The sequence below is a fragment of the Euprymna scolopes genome, chromosome 46 (genome assembly GCF_053919585.1).
Source record: "Euprymna scolopes isolate OS-2025 chromosome 46, ASM5391958v1, whole genome shotgun sequence".
Taxonomy (NCBI): Eukaryota; Metazoa; Mollusca; class Cephalopoda; order Sepiida; family Sepiolidae; genus Euprymna; species Euprymna scolopes.
The window spans coordinates 53965712-53976447 of record NC_136527.1 but is presented as its reverse complement, the minus strand read 5'-3'; positions in this window follow the sequence as shown (position 1 = coordinate 53976447).

The following is a 10736-nucleotide window of genomic DNA, read 5'->3' as shown; positions in this document are numbered from 1 at the left end:
ATAGATGAATAAGTAATTAAATAAAGCAATAAATAATGAAATAAATAAATCAATCATTTTAGTCAAAAAGATGGAAGAGGAATATATAAGCTTGGGGACTACATGGGTAAGAATTAAAAGCATTATAATCCAGGTAAATTTTATTATAAAAAATAAATTGAGGGTCAAGGATAGTGCATTGGAAGGTAAATACTTAAATTACTAGTTTAGATTAAGTTATTCAATTGTAGGGTCAAATATACTAGATTAACTTGTGTTACAAGTTAGCATATTATAATATACGCACACAATAACTGGAGAAGACATATATATATATATATATATACATATATATACACACATACATATGAAAAAATATAAGCACGTATATACATGTACATATATATATATATACAAACGTATAGAGCCACAAACATAATAATGTACTAAAAAATATATATACACGTACATATATACATAACAGATATATTCAAATGTATATGCGCACATATATAACAACGTCTCTCTCTCTCTCTCTCTATATATATATATATATATATATATATATATATATATCAGAATATTATGAGAAAAATTACTAGAAAGGAGCAAAGTGGTACATCTGTCTTTATTAAATTGTACATACACATACACACACACACTCATATATATATATATATATATATATATATATATATATATGTATATATTAATTATATTTTTAAAATATACTCCCCTAGGTGTGTCAGAAACTGCGTGCAAAATATTGTCTGTTGAAGCTTATAACTACTCGAAAAATGTAATTCAACCCCTATTTTTTCAATTAAAGGAGCAAGGACCAAGGGTTCATTTAAAACAAAACAAAAAAACAAAAACAAACAAACTTAAAAAAAAAAAAACGTTTTAAACTTCGGATTTTAGGTAAATTTCTAAAAAAACACTTCTTTGTTTTAAATTTGAATATATTATTTATTGATATTTACTCTTCAATTTGTGATACATAAAACTTTTGTGAGTAAATTAATTATTTACTTTGTAATAGACATTTCGAAATGGGGGGGCGTGAATTAAAAAAAAACGTTTGTCTAAAATATTATATTCGGTTTATTGGAAATAGCATAAAATTTCTCATTGACCCTGAAAATATTGTAAAAAATACATTCAATAGAAAATTTTGATAGATTTTTAAAGTTTAAAAATTTAAAATTACTGAACTCGTAAAATTGAATTAATTTCTTACTGTTTTTTTTAAATAAATAAATAATATTTCTATTACTTTTTATACAACTTTAATAGTTTATTTTGGAAGTATCATCCACCATGAAAATAAACAACCCACTTTTAAAAGAGAAATTACGAGATTTTTATATTTTATTCGCAGTTTCGTGTTAGGGGTGTAAAAAATTCCTAAAAAAATTCTGATACACCTACCGCTCCCCCTGTGGGGGTACCAAGTTGGTTAAAGGGAAAATTATTCCAAACTCGCATTTCGGTAAAAATGCACTTTCGTAAATAATTGAATTCATTCAAAACGTATCACAAAAGCAAATAACATATATATATATATATATATATATATATATATATATATATATATATATATATAGATAGATAGATAGATAGATAGATATATAGATAGATAGATAGATATATAGACGTTATTTGTTATATATATATATATATATGTATATGTATATATATATATATAGATAGATGTTATTTGTTATATATATATATATATATATATATATATATATATATATGTATGTATGTATGTGTATATATATAAGGGGGGTTAGAGTATATGGGGGTCGGGTACTGAATGTTATTAGTGAAAGACGAGGAGGTAGACGATTGAATTGTATTCAATTTAGAAATTAATTAATTGATAAAAACTTGAACTAAAAAATGTAAAAGATAAAAAGTAAAGTTTGGTAAAACTCATTAGAAATATGAAAAAAGTGGCAAAACTTTGTTAAATTGAGAATTGGAGGCCAAACATCAGAAATGTGAAATAAAAACTTTGCAGATAATTCACAAATGCTTCCAATCTTTGCAATCACTTTATGTCTGTTGAATATATATACTAACAAATATGTATACACGTACATTTTTTTTATATAGGCGTCACCACTTCTCAAGACCGATAGGCCACTCAAGGATAAGGGTTAAAGAGTGTAGAGTAGTCAAAAGGACAATATAGTAATCGATAGTAATGGAAGTTCCGTAAATTTGTTAACTTAAGTGGAACTGCTCATCAGAAACTTGTTCACGTTGGACTTGAAGACAACCATATTATAGACAGCTGGAAAGCAGGAAACGGAAGACAATTCAACAGGCGTGCAGTTCTAAGAAAGAAGCTTTGATCATGGAATCTATGTTTAGGTTTAGGTACAGATAAAGAGTGGGGAAAATTATTGATAATGTTTTCAGCTAGTCTAGTGTGTCTTGTGAAAGTTTGGAAAGGGGGGACCATAGATTGAAGCTCAGTTGAACACTTTCCATGAAAATAACGATAAAGCAGAGACAAACTCGCAACATCTCTTCTGTGAGATAGAGGTTGCAGCGAAGAGAAAAGACATCTCCCACCAGGCCACGAAGTCTATTTTGAACCCTATCAAGGCTGGACAAGTCTTTTCTAGCAGCTCCTGCCCATATGTGGCAACAGTATTCCATCCTTGGACGTATCTGGCTCTTATATACATAACAGACATATGCAAATGTATATGCACGCATATATAACAACGTCCGCATATATATATATATATATATATATATATATATATATATATATATATATATATATATATATATATATATATATATATATACATATATATATATATGAATAGTATGAGAAAATTTATTAGAAAGGTGTAAAGTGGTACATCTGTCTTTATTAAATTGCACACATACTCACAAGCATATATATATATATATATACATATATAAATAACTATATATATATATATATATATATATATATATATATATATATATATATATATGTATATATATATATATATATATATATATGTAATTTTATCCGAATCTCAATAGGTTGTTTTCTAAATCTGTCAATCATTTCATAAATATAAATTTGTTGATAGTGGAACTTGTTATTTTTTAATGTCAAACTAGCAAATAGCATAAATATTAACAAAACAATTTATCAAATTATATAGTTTGTTGTAAGATTCTGTGGGTATGTACCAGGAGTACATAAATACATGAGCATGATGACCAATGTTAACCATCTTGCCTGGTTTAACGGCCCAATTTTCCACAATACAAATCTAGGGTTCACTTTATCTCTGGAAATGCAAACTTTGTATTCATGCGTTTACCTTATCTATAGAAATACCAACTGTATATGTACATTATGGAAATCATTTGTACATTATTGACCCTTTTTCGTTTTGATGTAAGTAGCAACCAATAGTGTGAAGATTCCTTTCTATTTCTTTTTCTAAAAGTGTAACAAGTCCACCTTAATAGCCAGTATTCGCATTTCTGTTGTCAACAAGCACATTATCTTAATAGTGCTCACACTTTTAAACTTGTGTAAAACATCAGCAAATTACTCCTCAAGAACATTACCATTCGCACCAATATCAAGAAAAATCCTGCGTGTCAGATATTCAGTCTCTTTTCTGATTGTCAAGTGGCGTTCAAGTCTCCTAGCTTTTTTAGGGTATTATTTCAATTTTCCTCCACTGATTTCTTGCAAATTAGTATATTTTTTTCTGTCCTTCCACTTACTCCAATACAAAGAAGATTCTCCACATTTTCATTTTGTTTTTCATAGGATTTCTTTTTATTTTAGTTTTTGCTCTATCAATTTTGCATGGATCCAAATAGATATTTTTAGATCTATATTAGGTATAAGAAAACCCGTTGCCCTCAAATCCCAGAGCAAAGAGTTGAAATAGACATTTAAAAATGGGAGGCGTGAATTATTCGACCCCGTCTTTCCAAGCTCATCGAAAAATGTAATTCAAGCCCTACTTTTTTTTTCAATTAAAGGAGCAATGACAAAGGTTCCATTAAAAAAAAAGAAAAACAAATAACTTGGTTTTAAAAAAAGGTTTTAAACTTCAAACTTTACAGGTAAAATTCTAAAAAAAAACACTACCTTTTTTTGTTTTAAATTTGAATATATTATTTATTGACCTTTTCTCTTCAATTTGTGAGTAAATTCATTATTTACTTTTCGGTGAGTAAATTAATTATTTACTTTTTAATAGACGCTTGAAAATGGGGGGGGGGCGTGAATTAAAAAAATGTTTGTCTAAAATATTATATTCGGTTTATTGGAAAGAACATAAAATTTCACATTGACCCTGAAAATATCGTAAAAAAAGAACCAATAGAAAATATTTGATAGATTTTTAAAGTTTAAAAATTGAAAAATATTGACTTCGGAAAATTAATTACTGTTTAAAAAAAATAAAAATATTTCTATTACTTTTAAAACAACTTTAATCGTTTATTTTGGAAGTATAATCCATAAAGAAAATAAACAACCCACTTTTAACAGAGAAATTACGAGATTTTTATATTTTATTCGCAGTTTCGTGTTAGAGGTGTCAAAAATTCCTACAAAAATTCTGATACACTTAAGTATACACTGCAGTTCACTGGTCGCTGTGTTTACATGTACACGATAAACAAATCTACTTCTCTGCGACCAAACCTGCCACACCTCTATTATAATAACGTATTTGCTGGTGGGTATGCTGACAACGAATATAAGTTAAATTGGGAGCAAAGATCAGTTAAACGGGGTATTATGATGAAAGCCGTTCTTCCCAGAATTCCCAGAGGAGATTGGGAGGGTCTACTCTGAAAGCCATTCTTAACATGGGGAGGTTGAGGGCGTCTATTCCGAAAGCCGTTCTTAACATGAAATTACTCAAGGAAGTAAATTCGTAATTGTTTTGCTTTATACACATACACATTACTAATTTCTCTATTGTGAAAAAAAATCTGGATTTGTTTCCGCTAGATGGCACTGTCGGTCGCATAGAAGTAGATTTGTTTATCGCGCGTACATACAACATGGAGGCCAGTGAATTATAGTACATAATACAGGTCTTTATATCTCGAAAATTACTTGTCTCTGCAAAATTTTAATGAGATTTTCTTATTCAGCATAGACGAAACCCCTAATAAATCGTGATTTTAAAGTGAATTGTCGGGATGAACTTATTGTAAAAAATACCTTTAAAATATTTGTATTATTTCACGAACATTACAATAAGCAGTATTCGTTCAATAGTTTCACAAAAAATATAATTATAAAAATATATTTATTATTTCACGAACATTGCAATAAGCAGTTTTCATTCAATAGTTTCACAAAAAATATAATTATAAAAATATATTTATTATTTCACGAACATTACAATGAGCAGTATTCATTCAATAGTTTCACAAAAAATATAATTATAAAATATATTTATTATTTCACGAACATTACAATAAGCAGTATTCATTCAATAGTTTCACAAAAAATATAATTATAAAATATATTTATTATTTCACGAACATTACAATAAGCAGTATTCATTCAATAGTTTCACAAAAATATAATTATAAAATATATTTATTTCACGAACATTACAATAAGCAGTATTCATTCAATAGTTTCACAAAAATATAGTTATAAAATATATTTATTTCACGAACATTACAATAAGCAGTATTCATTCAATAGTTTCACAAAAATATAATTATAAAATATATTTATTATTTCACGAACATTACAATAAGCAGTATTCATTCAATAGTTTCACAAAAAATATAATTATAAAAATATATTTATTATTTAACGAACATTACAATAAGCAGTATTCATTCAATAGTTTTGCCAAAAATATAATTATAAAAATATTTAATGTGGATTTAATGATAAAAATTATCACAAAAGTTTCTCTTACATTGTGTAATAACTATTTTTCTCTCAGAAAATATTCACATTCATTTCAAGTCCCGTGTGACACTCTGTTCATAAAAATCAGTAATTTAAAATTTCACGCTATTCTCATGAGATCCTCATTTAACTAAGCCTCCATAATAAAGACTCGTTGCAAGAAAACTTTCACGTTTGAATATTTGAATTAATATTCCTAACACGTAAATAAATGTTGGTGTTTCATCTTAATACAGTGATTTTGAGTTCTTTGTCAAGTGTCGTTATTTTCTGGAGTTATTTCTACATTTTTATTGTATGTATGTAAGGGTGTGCCTTGGTGAAAACCTTCTATTAATCGACGATCTTGTTAAATTTACCTTTAACGGTCCTGCAGATACTACTACTTTCGACTTCAAGAGATTCCTGCACCTGCAACCTCGGTCCTAAAAATTGATAGACCCCGATTGTAAATAAGTAAAGACAGAGTCACACCCTTACAAGTTAGTAACTCTTCAGTCAGTTCCTGTCACCATTTCTGTGAGTTCTATAGGGTCAGAATTAAAAAAGAAATCATTATACATTTTGTAATTCATCTTAGGTTATTTTAATCAGTTAATATGCGTGTTATGTTTGTACAGTGGTAACGTCACCAGCTTTGAATGTTACAGTTTTTACTTTTGGTTTCGATTCTAGCTGATGACACCCTAATACTTTTTTAAAAATTATTTCTGACATCACGACACTATATTATAAGAAATCTGAACAAATTTATTTAATCGTATTTTTCGAACGGGCAAAACTTTGCGAGTCCCCCCCCCCTGTTAGTAATAAAATAAAATGAACTTTTTGCCATTTTTTGGCTTCTGTAGAATTTATTCGCGACTTGTTGTCACTTGGGTTGATCTTTTACTCACCTCTCGCTTTGGAGGTTGGAGGGGGGTAATTAAGCTTTTTTTTGTATCAATATTTTAACACTTTACTTTATTAATTATCTTTGAAATTTATTTAACTTCTAAATTTAGCTGAATTTGTCAGTTTCTGAAGCCGCCGTAAAACATTTTTCATTATAACTTTTTTTTTCACGTGTAATTTTTTAAATCTAATCTTTTAAACACGATAAAAAAATAATCAGAAATCTATAAAAATACGATCTGTTTCTATAAAATAAAAACAAAATACGATAAGGCGGCTTTCAAACTATGTTTATCAATCGAATTTAGGAAAACTCGCCCCCGGAAAACTCGTCTCTGGAAAACTCGTACCCGGAAAACTCGACCCCCGGAAAACTCGACCCCCGGAAAACTCGTCCCCTTTTACTAGGTAGGAAAACTGGTCCCTTATTGAATAAATATCGATTGAAAACACATTTTATTACCGTTCTTGAAGGAGATATTGTCTTTAAAAGAGAATACACATCGCATAATATTAAAAAAATATATTTTTACTTGTTTACTGTTGTTTAAAAAAAAAATTAAATTGATTTTTCTAAGTTTTCGTTTTCTACCTAGCTTTGAAAGTTTTTGGTGGTTCAATTTATTTTAAAGAGTATATTTAGTTAAAAAACAAAAACAAAAAAAAACCAAAAAAACAAGTAATATAGAGTGTTACTTTTTGCACAAAATATCCGACATGAGATAATCACATCTTCGGAGTCTCTATAATCACTCAAAAATAGAAAATTAAAAAAAATACTAAGGTAGATATAGTTTTAAAACGAGCCCCCCCCTCCCGATAATAAATTTGTATATTTTTAGGTAATGTCCAAGATCACTGCTCGAAAAAAAATCCAAGCTACCGGACGTGGATACAGTTGATTATGTAACGAAACCGAACGAAAGACACGAAAAACGAAATCATATATTTCTAAAATAAAATACTCTAGTTTTTAACATTTCCTTACGAAACAAAGAAAGAAGGAAAACACTTCCTGTATTATCAAATAATAAAACAAATATTTTATTTAGAAAATGTCGTACTTTACGGGAACGTGGGCCCTGGTGTTTTTATTTAATGATTACTCCTTCAAAGTGCATGCGCAAAAGGTTTTCTTTGGTTTATTTAATCACGAAAACTTTTTGAAGCATTATTTGATTATGTACGAAAAAACAATTTAACAAAAAGATAATATTTAGTGGAGGAAATAATGAATAAAAATTAAATTAAATTAAAATAAAAACAAGAACGAAATAAAAGTATGAATCAAATTTAGCCAAAGAAAAAAGAATTCAAAATAATAAAACGCGCGATTAAGAATAAAGTATGAAAAGAAAGTGAAAGAAAGCACTTTGAGGAAGCAATCATAAAAAAATAATACGTTTACTTCTAAATAAATTTTTTTATAATTATATATTGGTACATTTTGATACATTACATGTTTTTATAATTATATATTGATGCATTTTGATACAATAAATGTTTTTATAATTATATATTGATACATTTTGATACAATAAATGTTTTTATAATTATATATTGATGAATTTTGATACATTTAATATATTTATAATTATATATTGATACATTTTGATACATTAAATGTTTTTATAATTATATATTGATACATTTTGATACAATTAATGTTTTTATAATAATATATTGATACATTTTTATACAATAAATGTTTTATAATATATATTGATACATTTTGATACATTAAATGTTTTTATAATTATATATTGGTACATTTTGATACAATAAATGTTTTTATAATAATATATTGATACATTTTGATACATTAAATGTTTTTATAATTATATATTGATACATTTTGATACAATAAATGTTTTTATAATTATATATTGATACATTTTGATACAATAAATGTTTTTATGATTATATATTGATATATTTTGATACATTAAATGTTTTTATAATCATATATTGGTACATTCTGATACAATAAATGTTTTTATAATTATATATTAATGCATTTTGAAACAATAAATGTTTTTATAATTATATATTGATACATTTTGATACATTAAATGTTTTTATAATTATATATTGATACATTTTGATACAATAAATGTTTTTATAATTATATATTTATACATTTTGATACAATAAATGTTTTTATAATTATATATTGGTACATTTTGATACAATAAATGTTTTTATGATTATATATTGATACATTTTGATACAATAAATGTTTTTATAATTATATATTGGTACATTTTGATACATTAAATATTTTTATAATTATATATTGATGCATTTTTATACAATAAATGTTTTTATAATTATATATTAATACATTTTTATACAATAAATTTTTTTATAATTATATATTGATACATTTTGATACAATAAATGTTTTTACAATTATATATTGATACATTTTGATACATTACATGTTTTTATAATTATATATTGGTACATTTTTATACAATAAATGTTTTTATAATAATATATTGATACATTTTGATACAATAAATGTTTTTATAATTATATATTAATACATTTTTATACAATGAATGTTTTTATAATTATATATTGATACATTTTGATACAATAAATATTTTTATAATTATATATTGATACATTTTTATACAATAAATGTTTTTATGATTATATATTGATACATTTTGATACGATAAATGTTTTTATTATTATATATTGATACATTTTGATACAATAAATGTTTTTTTAATTATATATTGATACATTTTTATACAATAAATGTTTTTATAATAATATATTGATACATTTTTATACAATAAATGTTTTTATAATTATATATTGATACATTTTGATACAATAAATGTTTTTATAATTATATATTGATACATTTTGATACAATAAATGTTTTTATAATCATATATTGATACATGTTGATACAATAAATGTTTTTATAATTATATATTGATACATTTTGATACAATAAATGTTTTTATAATTATATATTGATATATTTTTATACAATAAATGTTTTTATAATAATATATTGATAAATTTTGATACAATAAATGTTTTTATAATTATATATTGATACATTTTGATACAATAAATGTTTTTATAATTATATATTGATACATGTTGATACAATAAATATTTTTATAATTATATATTGATACATTTTGATACAATAAATGTTTTTATAATTATATATTGATACATTTTGATACAATAAATGTTTTTATAATTATATATTGATACATTTTGATACAATAAATGTTTTTATAATTATATATTGATACATTTTGATACAATAAATGTTTTTATAATTATATATTGATACATTTTGATACAATTAATGTTTTTATAATTATATATTGATACATTTTGATACAATAAATGTTTTTGTAATTATATATTGATACATTTTGATACATTAAATGTTTTTATAATTATATATTGATACATTTTGATACAATAAATGTTTTTATAATTATATATTGATACATTTTGATACAATACATGTTTTTATAATTATATATTGATACATTTTGATACAATAAATGTTTTTATAATTATATATTGATACATTTTTATACAATAAATGTTTTTACAATTATATATTGGTACATTTTGATACAATAAATGTTTTTATAATTATATATTGATACATTTTTATACAATAAATGTTTTTATAATTATATATTGATACATTTTGATACAATAAATTTTTTTACAATTATATATTGATACATTTTGATACAATAAATATTTTTATAATTATATATTGATACATTTTTTATACAATAAATATTTTTACAATTATATATTTGTACATTTTGATACAATAAATGTTTTTACAATTATATATTGGTACATTTTGATACAATAAATATTTTTATAATTATATATTGATACATTTTTTATACAATAAATGTTTTTT